The 15,064-nt window shown below is 46.9% G+C and overlaps 1 protein-coding gene across 1 annotated transcript in view; it reads left to right on the forward strand.

The window, feature by feature from the left end:
• Positions 1-15,064, forward strand: part of cdh11 (cadherin 11, type 2, OB-cadherin (osteoblast)) — a 103,500-nt gene that overhangs the window by 33,730 nt on the left and 54,706 nt on the right. The window lies entirely within an intron of this gene.

Here is a 15,064-nt window from a genome sequence, read left to right on the forward strand (position 1 = left end):
TTTCAGTAGTCCGAGCGCCATCGTCTTGTAAACGGATCCCCGAAAACACAACGGGAGATCGAGGGCGGACGGATTCAAGCCGGCGTGCAGAGCACAGAAACATCTCAACTCTGGATGAACCTTCTGCTTCTACATTTTAAAATACGCGTCGGAGGGATAATTGGGAGCGATGAAAGTGCACACTGAAAACTGCTAAATTAAATGTTAAAAAAAAAGAAAGAAAAAAGATCGTGACGTTAGAGGCAGCGACTGAGATTCTCCGCCGCTTGATGTTTTAGCATTCCAGCTGCAGTTAAGAGTCTAATTGATTACGACGACCCCTATTTTCCAACTGCAGTGTCTTCATTGATCCAGTTACTGCCGCTGCTCGGCTCTCTCTGAGCCATTCTCCAACTCATTACTGCCAAGAAGAGGGAGGAGTGCTTGAGTCCACCCCCCCCCCCCCCCCCACCCACCCCCCCCCCACCCCCCCCCCCCCCCAAAAAAAAACTCAGCCGCTGTGAGAAAGAGAGCAAACAGGTCGATGTGGACCGACACACCTGTTGGTGGTCTTTAAAGCCAGCTTTTAATTTCAGGCAGAGCGACTGTTTGAATATAATGTTTACCATTTTGTGTCATTCCACTGAAATATTGGTTCTCTTGCATAATTGATGGGAAGGGAATTGTTTGGACCTGCCGTTATGCAGTACTCGTGTCATCATACCACTGAAAATGAAGAGAGAGTTTGAGTAAAGAAACTCACAAGGTTGCCTGAGTGGTTAAAAAAAAACAAAAAAAAAAACTGATATGAAAGTTCAGATAGACAAGTAAGTAAATGAGAGACGAATTAAAAAACTGATTAAATATATTTATTTTTAAAAAACACATGCTTGTTGGATATAACTCAAGAAAAAAATCATATTTATTATATTAATTTAAAAAATAGTCTCTGTCCCTTTGATTTTGGGAAACTTGTCGGTTTCTGAATATTAATTGCAACCTTCTGATTTGTATTTTTTTTTAATATTCCTGCTTCTCGTGAAAATACATCACAGATTAGATCATTAGGAGCGAAAGAATTTAATAAAATTGCACGCCAGAAACAGCAGAGTTAAATCAACGTCTCTTGCATGTTGGTGTCCACCAGGGTTTGTCTCTGTTGTGGTAATCAGAGGTAATCTGGCCGTTTTAATCTCAATCGTAGTGGAAACAAACAACGATCAAATTTGAGGAATCGGGAGTGGAACCACATTTTCAAGGTCTTGGTTTCAGGTTAGGTGTTCTCCACTACATTACTCCAGATAGCATCATTTGTACTTTTGTTTAGTTTTTTTTCCCATTCCAGATGGAAAATAACCAGATTGAGGGTAAAACCTACAAATATCTGTAGCAGCAGCAGCAGCAGCAGCAGCAGCAGTAGGAGCAGCAGCAGCAGTAGGAGCAGCAGCAGCAGTAGGAGGAGCAGCAGCAGCAGCAGCAGTAGGAGCAGCAGCAGCAGCAGCAGCAGCAGCAGCAGCCGCCGCCGCCGCAGCAGCAGTAGCAGTAGCAGCAGTAGGAGCAGCAGTAGGAGCAGCAGCAGCAGCAGCAGCAGCAGTAGTAGGAGCAGCAGCCGCAGCAGCAGCAGCAGCAGCAGCAGCAGTAGGAGCAGCAGCAGCAGTAGCAGCAGCAGTAGTAGGAGCAGCAGCCGCAGCAGCAGCAGTAGCAGCAGCAGTAGGAGCAGCAGCAGCAGCAGCAGCAGCAGCAGCAGCAGTAGCAGCAGCAGCAGTAGGAGCAGCAGCAGCAGCCTTGAAATCAACTCCAACGTTACAGTGCGAGCGTGTCCTCCAGCAGAGGTCATAACCTCTACCTGCTGACTGTGTCTGCTTTCCTAAATTAAAAGACTGCATCACATTTCACATTTCACACACACACACACACACACACACACACACACACACACACACACACACACACACACACACACACACATCGTATTACCTGCATAAGGACAGAGCCATTGCAGCCAGCGCAGAGAAACTCAATAGGCTTTTAACATTCATTTATCCCGGACAGCAGCGCTCACCGTAGCTACACCAACTGGATCTGATGGCAGGAGGATCCAGAGCGAGGCAACAGAGACGGATGGAGGCTGACTTTACCTCACAACCTTCTGATGGAGCGAGGGTTTGAGACAGAGAGTACAGGAAGAGGAGAGATGGCTAAATATAAAACATGTAGGTTTAAAAAGAAATTATTAAAAATAGCGAGATGTGAGAAGGCCGGCTGTGTTGGGGGTGGGGGATGGGGTGGGGGATCAATTCAGAGAGCACTCAGAAAACCGATGAACGTAACAGCAAACGGCCCGACGAGGCAGATTCGCTCGACTGCGACGGTCTCGTTCCAGGCTGGCTTTTCTCGCCTCGCCACAGCTTTCTTTCTCGTCATTACCTCACTTTTAATCCACTGTCCTGATATCTAATGGAAGAAGCGTCGAGTCACGTCAGCCCCCCCCCACCCCCCCACCCCCCCCCCCCCCTGCAATGAAAGACGGCGGCTTTAGCGAGGAGGGGAGGGGAGGGGAGGGGTGGGGAGGGGTGGGCGGAGCAGGGGAGACAGGTAACGGCGGAGAGGAGAGGGAGATAAATGGACGGCTGTGAACGCTGCTGCAGGGAGGGGCCGGATGACAAAACAAACATCCACCCACTGAGCACAGATTTCTCATTTCGACTCTTTTTGCAGATTAGAGGGGAACATAACTCAGAAATACTGGCGTGTGTGTGTGCGTGTGTGTGTGTGTGTGTGTGTGTGTGTGTGTGTGTGTGTGTGTGTGTGTGTGTGTGTGTGTGTGTGTGTGTGTGTGTGTGTGTGTGTGTGTGTGTGTTTTAGAGTAAATTATGAGCACAGCAGGATGGTGATGAAATTTGATAACTGGTTATGTATGAATAAATATTAGTACGGGTGGTGCAGTGTTCGGCACTGTCGTCTCACCGCGAGGCGCTGGTTCGATTCCAGGCTTAGACTCTTTAATGGATCTCACTTATATAGTGAACTCTCCGTATATACACATCAAAAACTTTAGGTCAGAATGCAAAACTTCCGTTGCGTTTCAGGGATCCGTTTACACAACAACGATGCTCAGAGTCTCTAAAAACGTCTCCCAGGGTGGAACTTTCTGAAAACGCTCCGAAAATGCAAAAACAATGTATTTTGACCTGAAACGTTGTCGTGGAAACGGGGCTCTAGAAACCATTCTGTGTGAATTTCACACCTGCTCTGTTTGCTTATGCCTAATTTCACCTTCTACGATCAAATAAACACAGTTATTCTTTGTCTGTAAGTTGTGTTGATGCGTTTGTCCTGTGATGACCCGTGCAGAACGCGGGATCTTCCAAGCTTCTGGTTCACATTCAGAGGAAGCAGCATCTGCTCGTGGGCGAGTCAGGATCCATTGGTTGCAGGTTTCTTAAAAATCCAATAATCGGCAAACTTACAGCATTGTACTTTCTCCCTCTCGCTCGTACGTACAGTCTGAGCAGGAACAAAACTGGAAGGCGTCCAACACAAACCCACAGATGTGAACTCTCATTTCCTTTCATGCTACAGAATATTACTATTTCTGGAAGATCACAAAGAGTCTTATATTGAAAGAAAAGGATTTTTTTTTAAGGAGCGGCTCAGTAGAAAATGAAAAATCAGCAGCAGAAATCCTATCGACTCGGTGGCTTGTGGGTTAAAACAAAAGAGCAGGGACTCAGATTATCATCCTGTCAGTGTGTTTTGTTTACTACGTAAAGGTCATCGATCATGAAATTAAAAATAAAGGTTGAAAAAAATATGAATCTTCAAAATACAACCTCAAATTGGTTCATTATCTCTATTCACTTGCTTTTGTCAATGTACTGACAGTGGGAGGAAGATGCTCTATAATCTGGATGTTAATGGGGGGAAGATGCTCTATAATCTGGATGTTAGTTGGAGGAAGATGCTCTATAATCTGGATTTTAGAGGGGGAGATGCTCTATAATCTGGAAATTAGCGGAGGGGAGGATGCTCTATAATCTGGATGTTAGTTGGAGGAAGATGCTCTATAATCTGGATTTTTAGAGGAGGACGGTGCTCTATAATCTGGCTTTTAGAGGAGGGGACGATGCTCTCTAATCTGGACGTTAGAGGAGGAAGATGCTCTATAATCTGGATGTTAGAGGAGGACGATGCTCTCTAATCTGGATTTTAGAGGGGATGAGGATGGTCTACAATCTGGATGTTAGAGGAGGACGATGCTCTCTAATCTGGACGTTAGAGGAGGAAGATGCTCTCTAATCTGGATTTTAGAGGGGATGAGGATGGTCTACAATCTGGATGTTAGAGGAGGACGATGCTCTATAATCTGGATGTTAGAGGAGGACGATGCTCTCTAATCTGGACGTCAGAGGAGGAAGATGCTCTATAATGTGGATGTTAGAGGAGGACGATGCTCTCTAATCTGGATGTTTGTGGAAGAAGATGCTCCATAATCCGCTCTTCTATAAACAAATGTCATGAAAACGTATCTATGTGGAACTGAATCGGTAAAGAAGATGGTTTCCTCTTGGAAGTGCTAAAAGTGGCGACTCACTGACGTGTGTAATATTTAAACCGATGTGTTGGACCATTAATGTCCCCTGCCACGGAGTGTGTGGGACCCTGGAGAGCAACCAGCTCAAAGGAGGCGAGAATCGAAGCTGACAGGAAACATTACTACGGGGTGGGGGGGGGGGGGGGGGAATATGGCATGATAATAAACTCACCTGTGCTGGATTAAGTATCTGAGTAACATCGATCTGCTGCACCTTTTCGCCTCCAGATAAAAACGCACTGTCGGCATGGTCCAAAAAAAAAAATACTAAAGTTACGGCGGCTACAAAAGGTAGAAACTCTCTGTTGCATTGACGGGCCTCAATGCTGCTCACGCTTTGCTCGGCTTAGCTCTCCATTACTCAGACATATGGTGGTTGTTGTTTTTTTGCTGATTTATCAATGCCGCGGCTTTTCGGAGGATCTGAGACGCTGCGAGGCTGGAAAATCACCAGCTGCACAGTCACTTTCACATCAAGCTACTTGTTAAGTCTGCCTGTTTTCATGGTTTTCCAGCTTCGCAACAGAAATCCATGAAGCGTTGTGCAGCCGCTAGTAGCCTCCCCCCACCCCCCTCTACCCCCCACCCCCACCCCCCCCCTCCCCGGATGCCTTTTAGAGTTGTCATTGGAGAGTGACCTGTATTATCCATCTCTGACTTGCTCTGTCTCTTTCTCTCTCTGAATGGAGATTTAGATAAGAGAGCCTGAGCTGCGAGAGAGCGGCCGCTGAATACCAAGAGAAACGCGCACACACACACACACACACACACACACACACACACACACACACACACACACTGAGAGCCCGAGCGGGAGCCGGATTTAACCGAGCCACTGGCACCTTGTTTCAGACTCGTCCTGCAGCCACAGAGGTTCATGTTATTTATCAGACACTAAAAACGGCGGCTCAGAGCGCTCGCCGTAACTCTCCGGAGTCCCGCAGGGCGTCCAGGGGGCTTTTTTGGATGTGTGGGGGGGGGAACATGCCAGTAAGTGCAGATTTTTCTCGTGTTTGCACCACAAGTACGCCAGAGAACCGTTGTTTGAACTGTTGTGTCATCTCGAGCAGTTTCCCTTCCCAGACAATCAAAAGAGGTTTGATCTGGTGCGGACGGGTTTATAAGTATGAGGACTAACCTTCAGCTGTCTGTCGTCACTGAGTACCGATACAAGTACTTGAGTAAATGCCATAGAGACAAATTCATACTCCATCAGTTCAGGGTTCAGTTCAGCAGGAATCCTCTGGATATCTTTCACCAGGGTGATTTCGGTTTAACTCTCGGGACAATTAAACAATCTTTCCTGCAAAACTGCAAAAAACAAGATGCACATTGTCGCTTCAACAATCTTGTGTGTGCACGCAAAACCCCAATACGGCCATTTACTTCCTTCCCTGGGTGTTTGTACTTGTTATTCAGTGTGTGTGTGTGTGTGTGTGTGCATGTAGGGATATCTGGTCTACACACACACACACACACACACACAAGGGGAAACCATTTAAAATGTCCCCAAGGTGATCGATGAGGTGGTGATGGAAATGTCATCTGGTGCTAATACATTTATCATCGCTCATCCAGCCTCATGAATTTCTCTTTTTGCTTTTCCATCATTTTTGCTCTTTTAGCGCGACGCCATTTGAATGCAGCGATTCACACAGGGACTGTCTGTGCCGGCGGAGGCATCCAGGACTCTGACCGGACTCATTAATTAGTGAGCGGGACAATGATAGCCTGTGTTAACATGAGCCCATGTGGTGGGTGGGGGTGGAGGGGTGGAGGGGGGGGGTAAATAAAGAGCAGTATTACCTCCCGTGATCAGTAATCGAGGTTTACAGGTGGGAAACAAAATACCTGTGAAGCCAGAAATCTGTAGAACAACTGAGCACAACGCAAGTCTCTCTGAGGAACTTTTAAACTGGCTGATTATTTTATTAACGGGTGGAAAAGGTATTTCTTTAAATAACTAGTCAATCAGGGGTGTCGACCATAACATCAGGCCCGTGGCCCCCAAGATCCACCAAGCAAATGTTAAAAAACTCAAAGGAATTATTTTAAACAAATTTCTTTAGAGTTTAGGACACGATACTGAGACCTGAGCTGTGATATCTGTGGCGCTGCCATGAACACTCCCTACCTGGTTGCTGTCTTGAACACTCCCTACCTGGTTGCCATCATGAACAATACCTACCTAGTTGCTATCATGAACCCTCCCTACCTGGTTGCTATCATGAACCCTCCCTACCTGGTTGCTATCATGAACACTCCCTACCTGGTTGCCATCATGAACCCTCCCTACCTGGTTGCTATCATGAACCCTCCCTACCTGGTTGCCATCATGAACACTCCCTACCTGGTTGCCATCATGAACCCTCCCTACCTGGTTGCCATCATGAACCCTCCCTACCTGGTTGCCATCATGAACCCTCCCTACCTGGTTGCTGCCATGAACCCTCCCTACCTGGTTGCTATCATGAACCCTCCCTACCTGGTTGCTATCATGAACCCTCCCTACCTGGTTGCTATCATGAACCCTCCCTACCTGGTTGCCATCATGATCACTCCTTATCATGAACCCTCCCTACCTGGTTGCTATCATGAACCCTCCCTACCTGGTTGCCATCATGAACCCTCCCTACCTGGTTAATGATTCCTGCAGGGAACATATTGATCCCTGCGGCATGCGTGTGTGGTTTCATCCCAATAACCAACAGCGCAAACTTGTGGCCTGGCGTGCGAACTGCACGGTTTTCAGCACTTTGGCCATTTTCATGTAAATAGTTTTAACCGCAAATATAGAATCGATGCGTCTCCACTGAAGTTTTGTACGTGTGAACGGGGCCTCGGAGTCGTCTTTATCTCTTCTCCCTCCTTCAAACACCTCGATGTGGGATCGACCCGGGGTGGTTATAACAGAAAAAACAATGTCCTCGACTTCCATCGCTAAAAAAAAAAAAAAAAAAAAGATCATACTCTGACTCCTACAAGAAATGCCACTTTTCATCTATATGTTGCAGGTGATTTGATCAAAAGCATGTCGTTTACCGTTACACACTGGTGCTTCAACATGCCGAGCTCAAAAAGGCCGAGTGGCTCTCGAGCGTCACTTCCTGCGGGACGCTGAACGCACGGCGGCCGTTTGCCTGTTTCCCGGCAGGGTGAAGGACTTCAGCTGCTCGCAGATATAAACGGAAGCGAGCATTGATATTCCGCAGGCCGTCAGGGGTTAAATATCCTCTCCTGAATATATAATTCATGTTGTGGAAGCACCGGCAGGGCGGGGAGTGTTGTTTGCAGGTTTACTGGCGGTTCTGGTCGCTATAAACAGACTTTAAAGAGAAGAGTCACACTGCCAAGCCGTGACACATGCAGTTGTGAGAGATCATTTGAAATTCATGCAGTGTTTCTGCATTCGTGTGTGTGTTTGTGCGTGTGTGTGTGTGTGTGTGTGTGTGTGTGTGTGTGTGTGTGTGTGTGTGTGTGTGTGTGAACTGCTGGCTGAACGAGCCATATGAGTAAGAGAGCGTGTCGTACAATAACAAACTATCGAAATGAAAATCATCGGCAGGCGAGGCGAGTCATAACCGGGCGCGGCGTACATGCATAAGTGACCCAGCCATGCAGAACTGAATATGTAAAAAAGCAGATTTATTCTCCCTCCCTGCCTTTCCTCTCCTCCCTTCATCCATCATCTATCTCTTCCCCGGCTCTTTATCCTCCCTCCCCCTCGCCGCCAGTCGACTCGCGGCCGCTCGTTTCTCTCCGCCTCTCGCAGTCAACGTGCCGACGGCGATAGATCTCGTGTGTGTGTGTGTGTGTGTGTGTGTGTGTGTGTGTGTGTGTGTGTGTGTGTGTGTGTGTGTGTGTGTGTGTGTGTCGGCTTGTATGATGAGTTTGCATGTCCTCACTGTGGAGACGTGATGGACTTCAATGAAGGAAGTATAGAGGGTGAGTGAAGAGTTGTGTTGAATGATGTAAATTCAGACGCTTCTTTGCAACAGATTTAGAATCTCTTTTACATGAAAAACATCAAAAAGTCGTAAAAAACGATGTAGTTTTCATGTTGGGCCACTAGTGGGAGCTGTTGGTTGTTTTTGTAATGAGACCACACACACATGCTGCAGAGAACAACACACTCTAAACATTAACAAAGCTAGAACACAGACGTTGTAGAGGACAGACGACCATGTTGGATTGTTATTACGGTGACTGTCAAAATAAAAGTACAGAGGTGGATTGTTATTACGGTGACTGTCAAAATAAAAGTACAGAGAATATGGACTGGGAGTCATGACACTCTGGAGGAAACATGGTTCTGATTGCCTCTACTGAGCATGTGCAGAAGAATTATCTACTACGACCACGGTGACAAGAACCAGGAGCAGTTTTTTCAAAAAGTTGCATTTACTCTCTCCTCAATTACAAAGCTGAAAACTTACAAACACGTGTTGGTATTGCTGAGAATTTTCAGTCAAATGAACCGTGGCAGGAGAATGACGTGAAACAAACTCGTGAAAATGACATAAAACGCTCTATGGACTCTTTTCTCTCGTTTACCGACTCCTTCACTCGCTCACATCCCCCGATCATCCAACAGATCGAGTTTCTGTCTGCAGAGAGCAAAACGTCTGAAAAAAAAAAAAAAAGAAAATAGGCCTGCTTCTCTTCTGCCAGTCTCTCGTAAAATAACCGCCCACCGATTGCACCTGCATGGCGTTTTATTTTGGACTGGGTGAGTCAGAGAGGAGGTGAGAGGAGCGCAGCAGGCGGAGGCGAGCCGGAGGAGGACGACGCGTTCGCCCGGAGACAAAACACATGAAAGGGATATCGAGAAGGCCAAAAATAATTGAGCCCACGAAGGGTAGTTAAAATACCGTGGGAGGCTATTTCACGGGCTTGGAGGCGGATTCAGACTGGGTCGACGGCGTCTCTGCCTTCGCCGCTTGGCTCGGGCTGAAGCCGCCGCCTCTTCCACCCTCGGTGTTTCACATGCTGGGAAAAAGACACACTTTTTATCAAAAGCGTGCGGAAGTGAAATTAACCCAAGCAGTTTGGAACAGTCACATATATATTGATGAGAGCTTGTCGTTTAGCAGCGAAGGAATTACAAACAATATGCTGACTCAGCAAGTCAGAAAAGACCTGCTACAGCAGTGGAGGCATCCTGACCGAGGCGAAGGCGATAAAGGGAACCGGAGACATTCGGACACATGAGCTTCCCACTCCAGCCACCCCGGTAAACTACACACACAGCTTCATTACCTATGGGGGCGTCTACTTTCGGCACCAAATTGGTCAATTTTCGCTCATTGCGTTTGACCGTCTCGGCTCAATAAGTGATTCAAACGCGTCTCGCCGTCTTCAGACTTTAGAACCAGTTCAGGTGTGAAAGGACCGGACAGAGTCGTGGACTCTGAAAGTCCAACCTGAACAGCAGCTCGATCAAAGGAAGTCATGAGAGCTTCTTTTTTTTTTTTTTTCAACCGAGGCCCCGTTTAGATGACGCAACTTTGTGTGTGTGTGTGTGTGTGTGTGTGTGTGTGTGTGTGTGTGTGTGTGTGTGTGTGTGTGTGTGTGTGTGTGTGTGTGTGTGTGTGTGTGTGTGTGTGTGTGTGTGTGTGTGTGTGTGTGTGTGTACCCGTACACCACCTGTGAATGCAAACCGGTGGAGGGATAATACAGTCACAGCTGGGATCCACCAGCCCCTGCCAACCAGTGTGTGTGTGTGTGTGTGTGTGTGTGTGTGTGTGTGTGTGTGTGTGTGTGTGTACCAGCTGGGCCCACTGTGCTGATCCTCAAAGCTGCTAACGCGTTCTGCTTGCATCATTTCACCGCAGTGGCGCTGACGGCATCAGCCTCATGAGCACATGCTCACAGTTACACTCCCGTGTTCATTCACTCACTCCCACGTACACGCGTGTGATCACTTCCCGTCACGAACGCTCGCTCCGTGACACGGCCCGAGACCCATCACTGCAATGTCACCGGGGCTTTTGGCTGCTGGCCTTCGTGGATCCAGAGGGAAGGCCCGATGTAAATCTGAGTCACTCTGTCGAGGTGTCGAGTCACGAATTTACTAAAATTCTGTGTAAAATCAGCTAAATTGCACTTTGAGACGATAAACTGAGCACAAAGTACGCAAACTGAAGTATTCAAATGAGGGTTTTGCACCGATACCAGTGTGTCCTTTCTTTTTCTCGTCTAAAATGAAAGCTTTACTAATAACTTTAATCATTTTATGTAGTTGGACCATTTTTCATATAGACCTGAAAACGTTTTAGGTAGTTTGGAATTGGTTAAAAACTGATCTAAGAGGTCCGACCCATCCGGGATCCGCTCGAAATCCCCTCGACTGGAGGAAGTGCAGTGATTGGGTGATTGGGCTGCGACTCAAACCAGGGTCTTCTCCTCTGTGAGACAAGAGAGCAAACCACTTCCCCACCGTGCCTGTATCTCAATAACCATCCGTTGTGTTTGAGAATGCCAGGTTTGCCGAGATAAAGGTCAGCTGTTCTCCTGCTGATAAAGCCACGGAGCAGTGAGTGTGTGAGGCGTCCAGCATTCACGGTAATAATAACAAAAGAGCCTCAAACTTCAAACCCGGCCTCCCTGCCTCGCCACCATTTCTCCATTTTTAGCCGCAGTGCCGTGAATTTGGAAGCCATCGTGAAATAAATCCCGGCGTCTTCATTTAGAAAGCACACGAAACACCAGATTTTAATCTGAGAGTGTAATGTGTTTGGATAGAGCTCAGCTAGAGGACTATAATCAGAATAATTATTCTGGTCTCGCTCCAGCTCCGGGCTTTTTAGCTAATGACAGACACAACACTGATGGCGGGATTTCAAGTCGTCTATTTGCATCTGCACAGACTGTGTGTGTCTGCTTGTCTGAGGCTGGCATGCCGACAACATATACAGGAAAATATAAATGTTGATTTCTGATGATATTCCTTCACTAAGCTCAGAACTCGTGTCACTTTGTGTCCTGAAAGGACCTTTGGAGGGAAACTGTTAGAGGAAGATGCTCTATAATCTGATGTGAGAGGGGGAAGATGCTCTATAATCTGGATGTGAGAGGAGGAAAATGCTCTATAATCTGGATGTTACTAGTGCTAATCTTTGCTACTGTGGATACAGGTTCATGCAGAAGTTCTCGTAGGGTATTTTTCACGTGTTCCTTAACAGTTAACGTTTCACGAAACTTCTGTTTTAAGTCCTGGTGTAGCAGCTTTTAGCCAATGCTAATGCTAATGCTAAATGAGAACGAGAGAGGCAGCAGCTCTGTTGCTTTAAAACTCGATAATCGTCCGGAAAACTTTATAGTTATTGCAGTCTACTTTCTTTAACATAGTACTACTCACCAGGTGTAAAGTATTGTTGTTCCAGTATAGCGTGACTTTATTAAACAGTGTTTTATTTTTGGATGCTCCTGGACACTTTTATTAGCAAAAACGCGAAATTGTGTTGTTTATGTCCGTCTCAAGCTAAATACACACTCTCCACATGTTGGGCATCACGTCATCCCTCAAAGCTTCTCCGCTCCATCGTTATTTATCGCTGAAATCAAGCTCCTTCTGGCCGCCGCGCGTCGTCGGGAAAATCCCTCTCAGAAACACCAACGTCGTTCGTCAAAAGGAATCGATAGAAAGTATCATCCCCTCCTGGAAGCCCGCAGTGAAACATGCACGAGACGGAGCCGTCGGCCGATCAATAAGCCTTTATCCGTGCATTTTCACACGGCCCATTCTGCCTCTGACGGCATCGACTGTGTTGTCTTGAGGTCCGTCGCAACACCACAACATGGCAAAATCCATCCGTCCGTCCGTCCTCGCGGTGGCGAGCTCCGTCAGGTCCAACGTCGGTTTAGCCGCAGGGCGACGGTGGAGACGTCGCGGCCCGCGACTCGAAACCAAACGGTCAACAGCATGCGCTGCGTCAGCTCCCGAAGCCTCGCGTCAAAAATCCATCTCTCCCCTCGTTAGCGAGCGGAGAGGAGGCGACGCGTCCTGCATGCAGAGCGAAGCGCGCGATGGTAATGATGATTGGTCTGATGCTGCAGGGATATCACCGACACTGAACGATGGCAAGAATGATGAGAACACACTGCTGGTGGCAGTTATGTTGGAGGAATCCAGGGTGTGTGGACGTAATGTAAATATGTCTATATCTATTAATTAGATAACAGCCGACAGCAACACATTGCTTCGGCTTCGGGTCATAATCAGTGTGAGGATGATCAGATATTGTCTGAATGAAGAAAACTGTTACTACATCAAGTTTGGACCCGTTTTGTAAAAAATCTTTTTTTATTTGTAAATTTAAGTTGTGAAGATGTGGATAGAAGATACCACCAACGATAAAGGAGATAAACGTCATTTCCTAATCTCTTCTCTAAGGTGTCGCCACGCTCACGTCATCAAAAGTGATTCTCAGGTTGCAGATTTATTTATTTATTTTATTTATTTTCCTGTTTGTCATTCAATAAAATCTCAAACCGCACATTTCTGTTCCCGCCATCGCCTCGCTTCAGGAGCGGCCCCCGTGCAGCACCTCCAGAGCCCCCCCCCCCCGAGCGGCTCCACTGGGAGCAGCTGGGGTTAAATAGCTTGCTCAAGGGCTGCGCAGCGGTAGTTAAAAGATGGAGGAGGCGAGAGCGCGTCCCGTTCAATTCCCCGCACAGATCACCTCAGGTGATCTGGGAATGGATACATAAAGGTGTTGGCCTCTATGGCAATATATATAAAAAAAAAAAAAAACACTTCAGGGCAGCTCTGATCTTCTACTGTGTCGCCTTTTGCCAACAAAAAGTACTTTGTGAATTCTCAGGGTATTTACTGAAGACCGAAACATCTGTTATATTTCAATATCTGGGTGTTTAGAGCGGCTCTCTGGGTCTTGAGGAGGTAAAGACGCTGCAGAACACCAGTCCAATAGACACAGGCTGAACCAGAGTATTACGATGATCAAGTTTTAGCTCAGTCAGTGAGAAAGTGTTGAATATTCAGCAACATCCATTCGTCCTTTATCGTTGCTTTATTCGAGATTTGGCCAGGAGGAGGCGGAGCTTATCCGAGCTACCCGTCTTCCAGTTTTGACAGGAAGCTGGGAGAACATGCAAACTGTGACGCAGAGAGGCTCAAGCCTGGAATCGAACCAGGGCTTCATAACCGTGAGGTGAAACCATCATGTTGATTGTTTCATAACAGAACGTCCCAAATTAAGATTCAACAGAAAGACTCTGGTCAGGAAGTGAACAGACGTCTTCTGCATTTCAAGCGACCGGCATATCCAACCATGTTTGTCGTCACTTACCACTTCACGTCCTTGACAACGCAGAACACTGCACCATAGTTACATTAAAACCGGATTTTGGCTTTACCAGGGCTTCTCTAAACAAAATCTACATTCACTACAACATCGTCTGCATACATGGAGATACAGTTCTGACACACTGACTGGACCTACATGACGAATAAATACAGTTTGAAGGAGCTTGAATGTTTCCCATGCGTGAGTATGTGGACGTTTTACAAAAGTACAGCACCAACTAGTGGCCCGACATGCAAATGATGGAGATCATTTCCATAATTAATCCTGAAATAGAGAAAAACATGCCGTTTCCAGTCCATTGTTTTTGTGTAAACAGGGCCTGAGAGAAAGAGGAATGAATTCACCAGCAGACATTTACTATGTTCTTATCATATGGATCGCATGTGGAGACACATTCCTCAGACGCAGTAGATGTAGTAGTGTTTCCATCATCCTGTTCTCTGCATGCAGGGAGAGTGGATTTACATAAAAACACAAGAAAAAAAAAAAAAAACGAAGGCACTGACATGCAAACGTCAACATACACACAACACTTTCTAAAATGCTGATTGTTTTTCAAATGTTGTCATCTGAATGCGAAACTGAATCAAAGCATCAAGGTCCCGTTTCCATGGCGCGTCGTTTGTTGTCCGTTCACACGACAGCGGTGCTCAGAGTCTCTGGAAACACAACTTTTTGAATGTGTGTGTGTGTGTGTGTGTGTGTGTGTGTGTGTTCTCTTTTCAAGAAAAACAACCAAACTTCAGTGTTTCTTCCTCGTAAATAAACTCTGGTGAAACAAATGTGAAAACGATGCGTTTTGATTTCACGTGGACCGATGGCGGACCGGCAGGTCTGACCGGACGCCGAAAGTCTTGAGGAAGCGGCAACGAAGCGTCTCGGTGAATTCAGAGCACAACTCTGCCAAGCCGACTCGTTAATTAAAACGTCTTTTTACCCACTCCAGCCACGCACGGATCCAAAACGGCTGTTTTTGATGGGAGGGAGTCAGACGCAATAAATTTGCGGAGACGGCGGCGCGGCGCTCTGCAGATCTCAGATCTCGGCAGCAGCTCTGCCGGAACGCTTGTCAGCGCGCGCCGTCTTTGTTGATGTAGTTATTTAGTGGGCTGGAAACATTTTCCTCCTCCAACCCCAAAGACGTGGAAATTTATTATCAGAC

This window comes from Lipophrys pholis (assembly GCF_963383615.2).
Source record: "Lipophrys pholis genome assembly, chromosome: 15".
Taxonomy (NCBI): Eukaryota; Metazoa; Chordata; class Actinopteri; order Blenniiformes; family Blenniidae; genus Lipophrys; species Lipophrys pholis.